Source organism: Mus caroli, unplaced genomic scaffold (genome assembly GCF_978045245.1).
Source record: "Mus caroli unplaced genomic scaffold, Mus_caroli_1 scaffold_5, whole genome shotgun sequence".
Lineage (NCBI taxonomy): Eukaryota > Metazoa > Chordata > Mammalia > Rodentia > Muridae > Mus > Mus caroli.
Genome location: NW_028227260.1, coordinates 48,375,792 through 48,389,771, shown reverse-complemented (window position 1 = coordinate 48,389,771; position 13,980 = coordinate 48,375,792). Strand labels below are relative to the sequence as shown.

At 35.4% G+C, this 13,980-nt stretch overlaps 1 protein-coding gene and 1 pseudogene across 6 annotated transcripts in view; one reads left to right on the top strand and one right to left on the bottom strand.

The window, feature by feature from the left end:
- Positions 1-13,980, top strand: part of Pcdh11x (protocadherin 11 X-linked) — a 610,005-nt gene that overhangs the window by 127,291 nt on the left and 468,734 nt on the right. The gene's annotated exons all lie outside the window — the stretch shown is intronic.
- LOC147004590 (gem-associated protein 8 pseudogene) lies at positions 8,357-9,242 on the bottom strand (annotated as a pseudogene).

The following is a 13,980-nucleotide window of genomic DNA, read 5'->3' as shown; positions in this document are numbered from 1 at the left end:
TACTTCATTGGAAGTAATATGGGTCGATTCAACTTTCCAAGAGGGAGACAATTGCCCATTAAAGCAATTATATCAATGCCATCTATAAATCAATACATAGGGATAGTCAAAATATTTGCATCACTTTCTCTGTCATGACATTATCACTAATGCTTTTGGAAATTGCTGTTCCTTTCGGGATGAGGTGGGGATGATGCATTTAAAAGTCATCTTAAAAACATGAAAAATGAATTACTAAGGGAAAAAATATACTAGTAGGAAGTGAAGCAAAAATTTAGAAAAACAACCAATAAAATTGAAGAGAAAATTTTGTCCTTTGAAACTTCATTTATATTAACTGCAGGGGCTTTTCAAATAAATAACACATCAGAACACAGCTTTCTGAAAACTTCCTTGATGGACTGTCTTGACTGGTTTTGCACTTTACAGGATAAAATGGGAAGTTAGATTAATTAAAATCCTTTCTACTGAATAATCCATGTACACCCCATTCTAAAGATTAGGTTAAGGACATACCTTGACAAAAGCACATTTTATTTCTTTTACTTAATTTCATTAGTGAAAATTTTCTCTGACTTTGTGATAACATTTAGATTTTCGCCCAGGACATGTAAAAAACATAGAATGGCTAACAGAGCACTTGAAGTAACCATAGCTCAGGGATAATGGGAATGAACGCAATTGCACTATGAAAACATTTATAGATGTTCTGTGCAACGATGTATAAAATAGATATGTGCTATATTGGACCAGGGGCATTTGCTCTAGAGCTTTAAACAAATGCCTGTATACTAAACAATTAATATATTTTGCATTCGAAAACAAAAGTAATAAAGTTCCAAAATGGAGATTTTTTCTCAGTGTATTTATTTCAGTTTAATGTTAAAGGTGAATAGTAATATTATTCCAAGTTGCCAACTGAATTTCTATAAAGAAAAATAAGAAAAGGAGCAAAATATGAAAGTCTACAAAAAGAAAATCACATGGTTTTGTTTGTGATATAATTTTCTTTAGACATTCTCTCGTAACTGCTACAATTTCATATTATATTTCTTGCTTTTCCCATTGCTGAACATGACAAGTCCTATTAAATATAATTCTTTTGTTTATAACCTGAAAAAATGACTCATGTAATCTTGTAATAATATAGTTTCTCCTGCATATTTATCACCAAACCCACAATATTAATGATATTATTTTAAGTTTGAAAACAATTTATCATAATTTTTGTTTCAAATATTTAAAGATAGTTTCACCGTTGATGTATTTTAAAGCAAAACCTTTTACCAAGGCAAAGGAAGGTATTTCACTCTTGATGAATTTTAAAGCAAAACCTTTGAAGGAAAAGTAAGCCAGATTATGTAGCAAAGAGCATGTTTCCTACTAGCTCTGAAACATTTAAATATATTTAAAGGAAATACACTCCATTTTCTTAGTTTGTTCAGAAAATTGATGCATATTTATGAACTGCTTAGGTAGTAAGCAATTATTTCTAAATTTGCCAGTGAATAAGAACTGCTGAATGGGCTAGTTGGTGTGAATAGGTAATTATTTTCTGTGTCAGACATACTTAAGCAAATCTCATTTTATTTGAAATCAGTGTTAAATTACCACCTCAAAAAGTTTCTATTGAGAAAGTACTAACAATCATAAGGTGAACGATTAACAAAATCACACACCAAAAATCAGCAGTCCCATTACTAATGGTCTATTTATTGTGTTTTAAAGAAAGGGAGTTAGCATAATTGTGGCTAAAAAAATATCTGTTCAAAGAAAACATTCTCAGTTTGTTAACTAGGAGAACTATAGAAATAACATTTCAGACACCCAGACACATTATTCTTTTTCCTAAAAGATAGCTAAATATTTTATCTCAGCTATTTAAACCTTTATTTCCTTTTAAATAGGTTCATGTGCTGGTTTTGTTTTTTTTTTGTTTGTTTGTTTGTTTGTTTGTTTGTTTTTTGGTCTTGACTGATCCCATTGATAATTATCCCTTAACCATGGGAATTTATTGAAGACTTTCACAACTCCAAGTTATAAGAATCATTACTAGCATTCAAATTTTACCAGCATCAAGGGAAACTGTAATTTCTTCAGGGTTAGAAGAGCTGGATTTGAATACAGCCACAATTAGAGATGTCAACTGTTATTATGCCTCTAGTCTCAGCTAATTTTACAAAAAAAGATAATTTTCTCAGTTGAGAGGATAGCTTCTCTTTCTCTCAATAGCATAAATCACCCTTTATTTCTTTAGAAAGCTCTTGACACTGGTAGCTGTTTTCTTTTTTCTTTTCTAGCTGTAATGCAGTTTATATAGTTTACTCTTATAATGTTAAGAAATAAAACAGGGAGACCTTAAATTTTTGTTTATAACTGTATACAAACAATTTAATTTAGATATTAAGACAATATGATTTAAAATACCATCATTAAAGGCACAAATTCGATCAATATTTTGCTTAAAAAGTAGGAAATTTCTTATTTTTCTCTAACTGTTGGCCACATTCTAAGTTTGCTAATTCCCTTTTTTTTGTGTGTCAAAGAAGGATCAATAAAAATATAGTTATTATTTATTGACTAAAAAGAAGCCTGAATTACCTTTCTTTCCATTTTAAACTATTAGGTAAATTATTAAAATTACACACACACACACACACACACACACACACTCACGGAAAACAAATTTGAATCAATTGTTCAATTGTTTAGAAAATAACAGGATCTGTTATCTTATGATATTCAACACAACAAAAAAGCCCCAAAGTTAGGTAATCCAACACATACAGCTTAATAACAGTGAAGAGTTCGAAAGAGAAAATGTATTTTTCATGTATGCTAATTCAGGTAGAAAAATTTTAGGAAGCTATAATATCTCAATTATATAAATACCAAGGCTCAGGAATTCACACTTAATAAAAACTGTGATAAAATGAATGATCCAAGAGAGAATATTAGAATTCAATTTAAAACTACCATATCTATAGAAATGAGAAATACTTCTTATTGAGCCTGGTACAATTTTCAGATCCTAAAACAACTTTTTCTGAAGAAATAAATCAATGCAAATTCATGAAATTAAAAATTCATCTTTGTCTTGTACTTTTATTTTTATGAGTTTCAAAAGGTCAGTAATCATGGAAAGATTAATTATTTTTCTACAGTTTTGATTTTGTATGAAACTTTATACTGACATTTCCAAGGCTTCATCTTGTACTTACCCTAAAGATAATTTATTTGTTCTAAGCAGCATTCATCTGTAAATCTGTACACTAATTTATATTATGAGTGTTTAAAACACCCATGGAAGGAGTTACAGAGACAAAGTTTGGATTTGAGACAAAAGGGTGGATCATCTAGAGACTGCCATATCTGGGATCCATCCCATAATCAGCTTCCAAACGCTGACACCATTGTATACACTAGCAAGATTTTGCTGAAAGGACCCAGATATAGCTGTCACTTGTGAGACTATGCCGGGGTCTAGCAAACACAGAAGTGGATGCTCACAGTCAGCTATTGGATGGATCACAGGGCCCCCAATGGAGGAGCTAGGGAAAGTACCCAAGGAGCTAAGGGGTCTGCAACCCTATAGGTGGAACAACAATATAAACTAACCAGTACCTCCCGGAGCTCGTGTCTCTAGCTGCATATGAATCAGAAGATGGCCTAGTCGGCCATCAGTGGAAAGAGAGACCCATAGGTCTTGCAAACTTTATATGCCTCAGTACAGGGGAACGACAGGGCCGAGAAGTGGGAGTGGGTGGGTGGGGGAGTGGATGGGGGAGCGTGTGGGGGACTTTTGGGATAGCATTGGAAATGTAAATGAAATAAATACCCAATAAAAAAGAAAATGTGATGATACAGAATTATAATTCTCTTTAATTGCAAATATTTAGAATTTCTACAAAATTTTTGTTGTACACTTTTCTGAGGAATGAACTTTTATCTTACATTGAAAATTTGCTATAACCATGAACAAAAATACTTATATAGTTCAGAGTATGCTGGATATTTCATTATAAATATACTTTGGGGGGCAAATTTTCTCTTTATTCTTTATAGTGTGTACAGAGTTGGAAGACGTGAATATGAAGTTAAATGGAGGTGAAAATTTGTTTCATCTGAGTAACATCCTTTTTTTTTTCACACATGACTGATGCATATACAGATAGACACATAAAACACCTTTATAAGTTATACTTAAACACACACACACACAAACACACACACACATACACACACACCCACAACTTGCCATGTAGCCAAGGATAGAGTTAAACTCCTGTTCCTTCTCAAATATTTATAAAATGCTAGAATTACAGATGAGAACCACAATTCCTTGTAATCATCTGACTTCTATATATGATTAGGATATGTATGCATTTTTCTAAACATTTAAAATAGTGATGAGAGTTATTAAACAAATCTCACTTCAAACCATTCCTATATTTTCCTTTTATTATCAGCAATTGCAAAATCTTTTCATTTTCTCATAACTTTGGCATGTGGTAGTTTCAGAATTATTATTTTTTGTATTCATCAAATTTTAAAAACTTAAACTCAATTTTCTCATGCAAATATGACCTTCATGTCTCAAGAACTTGAATTAAATGCTTTATGTTTGGCTATTTGTCTATTCTTTCCAGTAATTTCACTATTAATTTTTAATTAATTATTTACTATTACATATTATTCTCAGCTACAAATGTCTAACCTTCTTTTATGTGTATAACTCTACAAAATATAAAATTTTGTCTGTAAGTGTAACATATAATGAGATGGTACCAAATCAAAAAAGTTATTGAAATTATTGTAAAGGCAATAATTTGTTAAAAGTTCATGATGACTGCACCTTATATGTTCAAAGTAATAAGCAGAGACCTCGAGAGTATTGAAAGACTTCAAATTTCTAGAGGTAAAAACGAATAGCACAATAATAGATTAAAAATAGGATTTGATTACTAAAAGATAAGACAACATAAAATAAAATAAAGCTCAAAATATTCATTTTAAAAAGATGAGAAGAATAACATGCATGGCCATTTCAAGCAATCTTTAATATTCACTAAGAGATACTGCCCAACAAGAAACTATATGGGGCATGCTGAAGATATTTGTAAAGATTAAAAAACCCAATAAATATAAAAAACCCAATGTATAAAGGAGATGAAAAAGATTTATCAATTTCAGTAATATAAAAAAATAAATTAATGTAACCAGAAAAAATGAGGAAATGTATATAGATAGAAACATAGTTGGGAACATATTATTGTTGGGAAAAGTAAAGTTAAACAGCAAAGCAGAATACTAACTTTAAAATATTGATAGAAATTAAAGTTACCCTGAAATTTTACTTCCAGTGGAGATTTTTTCAAACCTAAGGGCCAAATAGATCATTTATTAGTTTTTTTTGCAAATACACATTTTTTTCTTTTTTTAATTAGATATTTTCTTTATATATATATATATATATATATATATATATATATATATATATATATGTATATATTTAAAATTTCAAATGCTATCCCGAAAGTTACCTATACCTTCCCCCTGCCCTGGTCCCTCTTCTTGGCCCTGGCATTCCACTATACTGAGGCATATAAAGTTTCCAATACCAAGGGGCCTCTCTTTCCACTGATGGCTGACTAGGCCATCTTCTGCTACATATGCAACTAGTGACAAAAGCTCTGGGGGTACTGATTAGTTCATATTGTTGTTCCACCTATAGGGTTACAGACCCCTTCAGCTCCTTTGGTGCTTTCTCTAGCTTCTCCATTGGGGGCCCTGTGTTCCATCTTATAGATGACTGTGAGCATCCACTTCTGTATTTGCCAGGCACTGGCAAAGCCTCATATGAGACAGCTATACCAGGGTCCCTTCATCAAAATCTTGCTGGCATATGCAATAGTGTCTGGGTTTGGTGACTGATTATGGGATGGATCCCCGGGTGCGGTAGTCTCAAATACACATTTTTAAATTTTTATATTATTTTAAATTTATTTTTTACACTCCATATTCCATCCCCAACAACGCTCCCATTGCTCCATGTACCACATCTCCTCCACACCTCCTCCCCACATCACCCTTTCTCAGCATGCATGCCCACTCCCTGGGGTTTTCAATGTCTTAAGCATCATCTCTGAATGGATACCAACTGGAAGTCCCCTACTGTATGTGTGTTGGGAGCCTGATATCAGTTGGTGTATTCTGCCTGTTTGGTGTTCCAGTGTTTGAGATACCTCTGTGGGGGGGGGGGGTGTCCAGATTAATTGAGACTGCTGGTCCTCCTACATGATTGCCCTTCTCCTCAGCTTCTTTCCCCCTCCCATAATTCAACAACAGGGGTCAGCTTCTTCAGTCCATTGGTTGGGTGCAAAAAATTTTGCATCTGATTCTTTCAGCTTGCTTACTGGTTCTTTCAGAGGGCAGTCATGATAGATCCCTTTTTGTGAGCTTCCATAGGTTCAGCAATAGTGTCAGGCCTTGGGACCTCCCCTTGACCTGGATCTCACTTTGGGTCTGTTGCTGGACCTTCTTTTCCTCAGGCTCCTCTCCATTTCTATCCCTGTAATTCTTTCAGACAGAAACAATTATGGGTCAGAGGTGTGACTGTGGGATGGCAACCCCATCCTTCACTTGATATCCTGTTTGTCTGCTGGAGGTAGGCTCTATAAATTCCCTCTCCCTACTATCAGGTGTTTCATATAAGGTCCCCCCCTTTGAGTCCTGGGAGTCTCTCAACTCTCAGGTCTCTGGTGCATTCTGGGGGAGGGGGGACAATTCTCCTATTTCCTGAGGTTACCTGTTTACATTCTTTCTGCTGGCCCTCAGGGCTCCAGTCCTTTTCCCTCACCCAGTACCAAATCAGGTTCCCCTCTCCCCCTACTCTCCCCATGTCTGTCCACTTTACCTCCCAGGTAATTTATTACTTTAAATGGCTGAAAACAACTTTTACTAACAGACTTGCATAACAAAAAAAGTATAGGGAGTTCTTCACATCATAAAGGAAAGAAGGAAAAGAGAGAAATGTGGATGTATATAAAAGAATGAAGATGACCAGAAGTGATAGACAAGGACATCTTCATTATACCTGGGCACTGAGCAGTACATATTGGTAAGCACATATATGTGACAAATATAAACACATACACCATACTCAAAAGAGACACTCAGAAAACTGTATTACAATAAAGCAGAAAACCACAAAGGTATACTATGAATTCAGATTTCAAAATTCAAGAGAGAAGGCCAAGTCAAATATAACATAATAAATAACATTAGAAGGAAGAAGAGATTATTTTGGAGAAGGCGATTATTTGTCTCTTAACAATCAATTACTCAGCAGTTAAATGAACTATGAACCTATTCAAACAAAACAAACAAAAAGAAACATAAGGAAAGAAAAGACTACATTTCTACATTGTGTGATTTCAACTATTTTGACTCTTTATAAAATAAGTATGTATGTAATGTTGCCAAGGAGGAAGTGAATGGCTAAAGTATTGATGGAGGAAAGAATATGAAGTAAGTAGGACTTTGACCATCTTTAAGAACAGTAAAAATACACTGTATATTATTTTCAACATGATATATTTGTCCAAATTTATACTATGTACAACAGCAACAATTATTTTTTATGTGAATTCTGAACGTTAGGTGATATCCATGAGCCAATAGAGAGTCATCAACTATAAGAAATATACAATTCAGTTGGACTATATTGGTTTTGTTTTTTGTTTGTTTCTTTTCTTGTTTGTTTGCTTGGTTTGGTTTTCTAACAAATAAAGTTTTATTGAAGCACAGTCACATTCATTTGTTTATTCAGTATCTATGGCTATTTTTACACTATAAAGACAGGGCTAAGCAGTTATGACACAGACAACTTAGCCTGCATAGCTCAGAGTATTTACTCTAAGGTCTTTTATAGAGCATGTAGGCTGACACCTAGCTGAGTAACAAATGTCACTCATTTTACTAAACACTTGCATCATTTTCAGAGGTATCCAAAGAGCTACAACAGCCAGAGAAAATATGTGGAGAGAAGCCCAGTGTGAGTGCAAACTTGTAAACTACCATTTGGGAAAAGAAAGCAGAAATATTTAAGAGTTTGTAGCTAGCATGGGCTGTGTAAAGACTGGTCTTAAAAAGTAAGAATAAATGACATGTGGCTTAAGCCTTTTATGATATTCAGGGTGGTTTAAAGATGGAAATTAAAACTGAAAGACATTAGGCAGTGTCTCTAGGCAATAATTTCAATGAACTGAACTGTTACAGAGAAAACCGAGTGTCAGTGCAATACATAAAATTATCATTTTAGGTCAAGTGAAACATTCCTTGTGTTGGCAACACTCTACCTCTTGCTGAGAGAATTGTAAGTGGCTGACAGACTGTATCTAACATATTGGTATACAGACCAATTTCTCAGAAAAATGTCCAGGAGAGATAAAGAGGGAAAGGATAGAAACTGTGAGATATTGCCTAGGGTCCCACTGGCCAGGACATAGAACTTCAGGGCAATGATAGGCCTTCAGCTGCTTTCTGTCAAAGTGCTTGTCAAAGCTCAGCTACATAGATGAGTCCTTGACCAGGTTCTTGGGAGCACTGTCTCCATACAAGTGTTTCATCTCTGCGTGGTACAGAGCTGCTCAGAAGGGGACTCCACTGACCTGTGGTGGTTGAAGTACAGGCCGTGATCTGCCTTCATATAGTCATCTAGGCACTCTTCATCCAGCTTAGCTGTTCCTATATCTCTTTGCTGTGCCTCTCAGTCTGTGTGAAGTATTGGCAGAGCTCCTAGAACATTTCTGTATTGCTCAGGTCACTGACTGCTTCATCATTTGAATCCAACTCCAGCTCTTTCTCTTCACACAGTGCTTCATTTTCTTCTGTGATGTCTGTTTTTTATTGTTATGTAGAGGCTTTCTAGAGCTTTTGAGATTGGAAAAACTGTAGGGAGACTCCTGCCAGGCTGCCCTTGAGAGTTTCATAAACAAGAGAGTTCCAGGGAAAAGCTCCATGGGGCAAGAACCATGGGGAAGTGAAATAAGAATCCCTGAACTTTCTGTAGTCATCCTGGTGCCTTTGCATCCAAAGCATTGCATGATGATTAGGTCTCAGTAGCTTGTATATACTGGGTGAGAATACCAAGATGCAGTAGCTCTCCATTTTGATGCCATCATTGCTATCTATCACTACAACACTCCAAGTGGGGACTCATGGGCATGCAGCTTGCATATCTCAGGCAGTGGGCAACAACAAATCTAGTTCTTATAGCGGGGGAAAATGAAGGGGTACAGGGAGGAGAATACAAAGAGGGAACCATTTGTTATGTTTCCCTTTTCATTTCTGATTTTATTATCCAAATTAAGTTATCATTCTCTCCTGTATTCAACTATACTTTAACCCCTTTTCACCTTATATCCAAGCATACCCACAAGCATATTTTATCTGCTCCAAGGTCTCAGCCTGGGCTATGTATTTCACACTAGGCTGAGTTACCATCAGTTTTCCTGTGAGACCCCCCACTTCCCAAAAAAATAGGCTAGCTGCATAGTGTAGCATAATACCCTACTTAACAATGGTTAGCAATTCCCCAATCCTTGCCATTTTAAACTAGATCATTGTCTCTCAATGTTTCCAGTTGGATACTATGATGGTAATTCATATTTAGACCTTAATTCTCATTAATCCTTTGTCTTATTAAATTTAAAACAATGTCATATTGTCTCTACATGTGTGTTTCTTTTTTAATCTCCTTTCACAAAAGGCATTCTATATTGCCAAGCTGATAATCAACATCCAATACAGTTAATTTTAACAATATTAATTTTTATTCTCTTGTCCAGTTGTCTCTGGATTCCTTATTTCGATGGTTTAATTCTCCTCGGGAAAAAGCAAACATTCCCCCAATCCTAAATTTGGGTCTTTACATTGGCTAGCAGAATATATGTTTCCTAGGTTGCATTTTAACACTAGAAAAAGCATTATCTTTTATATTGAAACTATAAACATACCTTATGTGGATAAGTATGCTGATATTTCCTCTTTTAAAATGTAAATTAAAGGTTGATATGCCTTTATCTTTTAGATTACTATGGACATATTTATTAGTAAGCAAAACATATATAATATCTTTAAGGAAAAATGTAATTTTGTATTTTATACTATTTTTGGAGTTTTAGGCTGTTTGTAAATGGCTGTATCTTATTAGCAGGGAATCTCACCATGACTTCATTGTATAGATCATGTTGTGTTTACAGAAATCTGCCTCTGTCTCCTCTTATGCTGGAATTTAAGGCATGAGCCACCACTACTACTAATTTCAAATATTTCATCTCAATTCCAAATCATTGTAACTCTTTAATTTAGGAAACAAACTATGGTGCTATTCTGAATTTACATACAAATTAAAAGTTTCCTATGTTTTAGTAACATCAAGGAGAAAAATATACTTTCTTTAACCTATTACCAAAAAACAAAAGTATTCAAACAAAAAAAAGTCAAAGAAACAGGGATATTTTAAGTTTTCCTGGCCAACTGTCTTACCTCATGCTGTAGCAACAAAGTCCTCTCTTTTAGTCCTTGTAATTTAGGTGTTGCTGCACTGTATTGGTGGACCAGTAGCAGAAAGAGTTGACAAACATCTCATAGGCAGAGAACCGAGTTTCTGGTGCCATCAATTTCCTATTGGGAAGACTCTTTTTCCTTCCTCTATTTTTCTTGCTTGGAATTCAGCATTACATCCCTCAGTTCTCTCTTTATCTAAGTGTGTTTCATTCTGAATTGCTTTTTAAGAGAGGGCATGGAAAGCTGTGATCATTGTTGAAAATATTATAACTAACTCCATGCTAACAACAACTAAAATGAAACATAAGATCCAAACTTTGTTCTGTGGTGTTTTCTATTTTTTTTTTAACATGGACAATATTTTTTCCTTATAATTTCTGACTGCCTCCTTAAGGACTTCAATTTAATAATTTTAAACTTGATACCTTAACAGTTCATATACCTGGGACTCTTTATGTTTTATCTTGTGCTGTTGCAAGCCTTGTCCTAACCATCCAGATTGCTGAGGGCTCCTGGTCCTGTTTACTGCTAACCATGGCTGTTCTTCTACATTGCTTCAGACAGTGCAGCTTCAGACCTAGATCTCTCTATCATGCTTTTAACCATGCTGTGCATGGGAGAAGTCGAAGCTGTTCAGTCTTCAGTCTTTGGTCTGCTTTCATTTTTTTTTTTTTTTTTTTTTTTTTTTTAATAAACCAGACCTCTTGTCTGGCTAGCCTGACTTTTCTCCAACTCTTTAACTGGATATTTTCAGGCCATAAGCCTGGGTTCTAATTTCCTTAAATTGAGCACCAATTTAAATCAAAGACTATTAATAGACTAATAACATTCTGTATATATTACTAAATGCTGGAAATTAATATGTCATTATAATCAGTTATATTTTATTAGGTAGTTCCCCAACCACAGAGAGAACTTTTAGTATTTTATAGCTTAGTACTTAGCTGGACAGACTTGCTACTAGGGCAGCTAAGGTAACACAAACATTTTGCCCCATCCAAGGCATGCGGCTAGCTATTCCTTCCAGGCCCATAGAGAGGCCTCTCTCCTTTCCACTCTCCTGTCAAAAGGGCCTTCCTCTTTCTTCTTACCAGCGTTCCTTTATCCTTAATTTTTGTTCACAAATAAAAATTGATAGGAATAATTCACTAGTATAAATATTAAAAATATTTATTTCTATTACTAAAATGAAATCACATCACTAGGATGGCAATGTCTACTTTCTGTTATGAATCATTCCACCACACCCACATCACTTTTCTGATCTCAGCTCCATGAGCCCCCACAAGTGTTCTAAAATTTGCCACATGGCATCTTTTGCTTTAGGATCTTTCACAAGGAAGACAAAATACATCTAAGAGTTTTAAAGTGCCCTTTAGTCTTCGGGAATTATCTCAAGAAAGACTATTTGAATGTATGTTTAAAAAATAGCAGCTTAGTAAGTATAAGGGAAAATCTTAAAATAGTCAATTCATAGTTAATTAGCCCAGATATGCTAAACAATTTTTTATTTTTAAAAATTCTTTGAGAGTTTTATCCACTCCAATTTCATTACATCTTTCCTCTCTCCATATATTTCCTAATACTTTTTCTAAATGGGGAATCTTTTTTTTTTTTTTTTTGTTTTGTTTTGTTTTTTTTTTTTTTTTTGAAGGATGAAGCTTTATTTTTTTTTTCCAATTTATTTTTTTTAATTAGGTATTTTCTTCATTTACATTTCAAATGCTATCCCCAAAGTCCCCCAGACCCCCCTCCCACTCCCCTACCCACCCACTCCCACTTCTTGGTCCTGGCATTCCCCTGGTTCTTTTTTTTTTTTTAATATTTTTATTACATATTTTCCTCAATTACGTTTCCAATGCTATCCCAAAAGTCCCCCATAGCGCCCCCCCACTTCCCTATCCACCCATTCCCATTCTTTTGGCCCTGGCATTCCCCTATATTGGGGCATATAAAGTTTGCAAGTCCAATGGGCCTCTCTTTCCATTGATGGCTGACTAGGCCATCTTTCCATACATATGCAGCTAGAGACAAGAGCTCCGGGGTTCTAGTTAGTACATCATGTTGTTCCAACAATAGGGTTGCAGATCCCTTTAGCTCCTTGGGTACTTACTCTAGCTTCTCCATTGGGAGCCCTGTGATACATCCAATAGCTGACTGTGAACATCCACTCCTGTGTTTGCTAGGCCCCAGCATCGTCTCACAAGAGACAGCTATATTTGGGTCCTTTCAGCAAAATCTTGCTAGTGTATGCAATGGTGTCAGCGTTTAGAAGTTGATTATGGGATGGATCCCTGGATACGGCAGTCTCTAAATGGTCCATCCTTTCATCACCACTACGAACTTTGTCTCTGTAACTCCTTCCCTGGGTGTTTTGTTCCCAATTCTGAGAAGGTGCACAGTGTCCACACTTTGGTCTTCATTCTTCTTGAGTTTCATGCGTTTAGCAAATTGTATCTTAAATCTTGGGTATCCTAAGTTTTGGGCTAATATCCACTTATCAGTGAATACATATTGTGTAAGTTCTTTTGTGATTGTGTTATTTCACTCAAGATGATGCCCTCCAGGTCCATCCATTTGGCTAGGAATTTCATAAATTCATTCTTTTTAATAGCTGAGTAGTAATCCATTGTGTAAATGTACCATAATTTCTGTATCCATTCCTCTGTTGAGGGACATCTGGGTTCTTTCCAGCTTCTGGCTATTATAAATAGGGCTGCTATGAACATAGTGGAACATGTGTCCTTTTTACCGGTTGGGACATCTTCTGGATATATGCCCAGGAGAGGTATTGCTGGATCCTCCGGTAGTACTATGTCCAATTTTCTGAGGAACTGCCAGACTGATTTCCAGAGTGGTTGTACAAGCTTGCAATCCCACCAACAATGGAGGAGTGTTCCTCTTTCTCCACATCCTCGCCAGCAACTGCTGTCACCTGAATTTTTGATCTTAGCCATTCTGACTGGTGTGAGGTGGAATCTCAGGGTTGTTTTGATTTGCATTTCCCTGATGATTAAGGATGTTGAACATTTTTTCAGGTGTTTCTCTGCCATTCGGTATTCCTCAGGCGAGAATTCTTTGTTCAGTTCTGAGCCCCATTTTTTAATGGGGTTATTTGACTTTCTGGAGTCCACCTTCTTGAGTTCTTTATATGTATTGGATATTAGTCCCTTATCTGATTTAGGATAGGTGAAGATCCTTTCCCAATCTGTTGGTGGTTTTTTTGTCTTATTGATGGTGTCTTTAGCCTTGCAGAAGCTTTGTAGTTTCATGAGGTCCCACTTGTCAATTCTCGATCTTACAGCACAAGCCATTACTGTTCTATTCAGGAATTTTTCCCCTGTGCCCATATCTTCAAGGCTTTTCCCCACTTTCTCCTCTATAAGTTTCAGTGTCTCTGGTTTTATG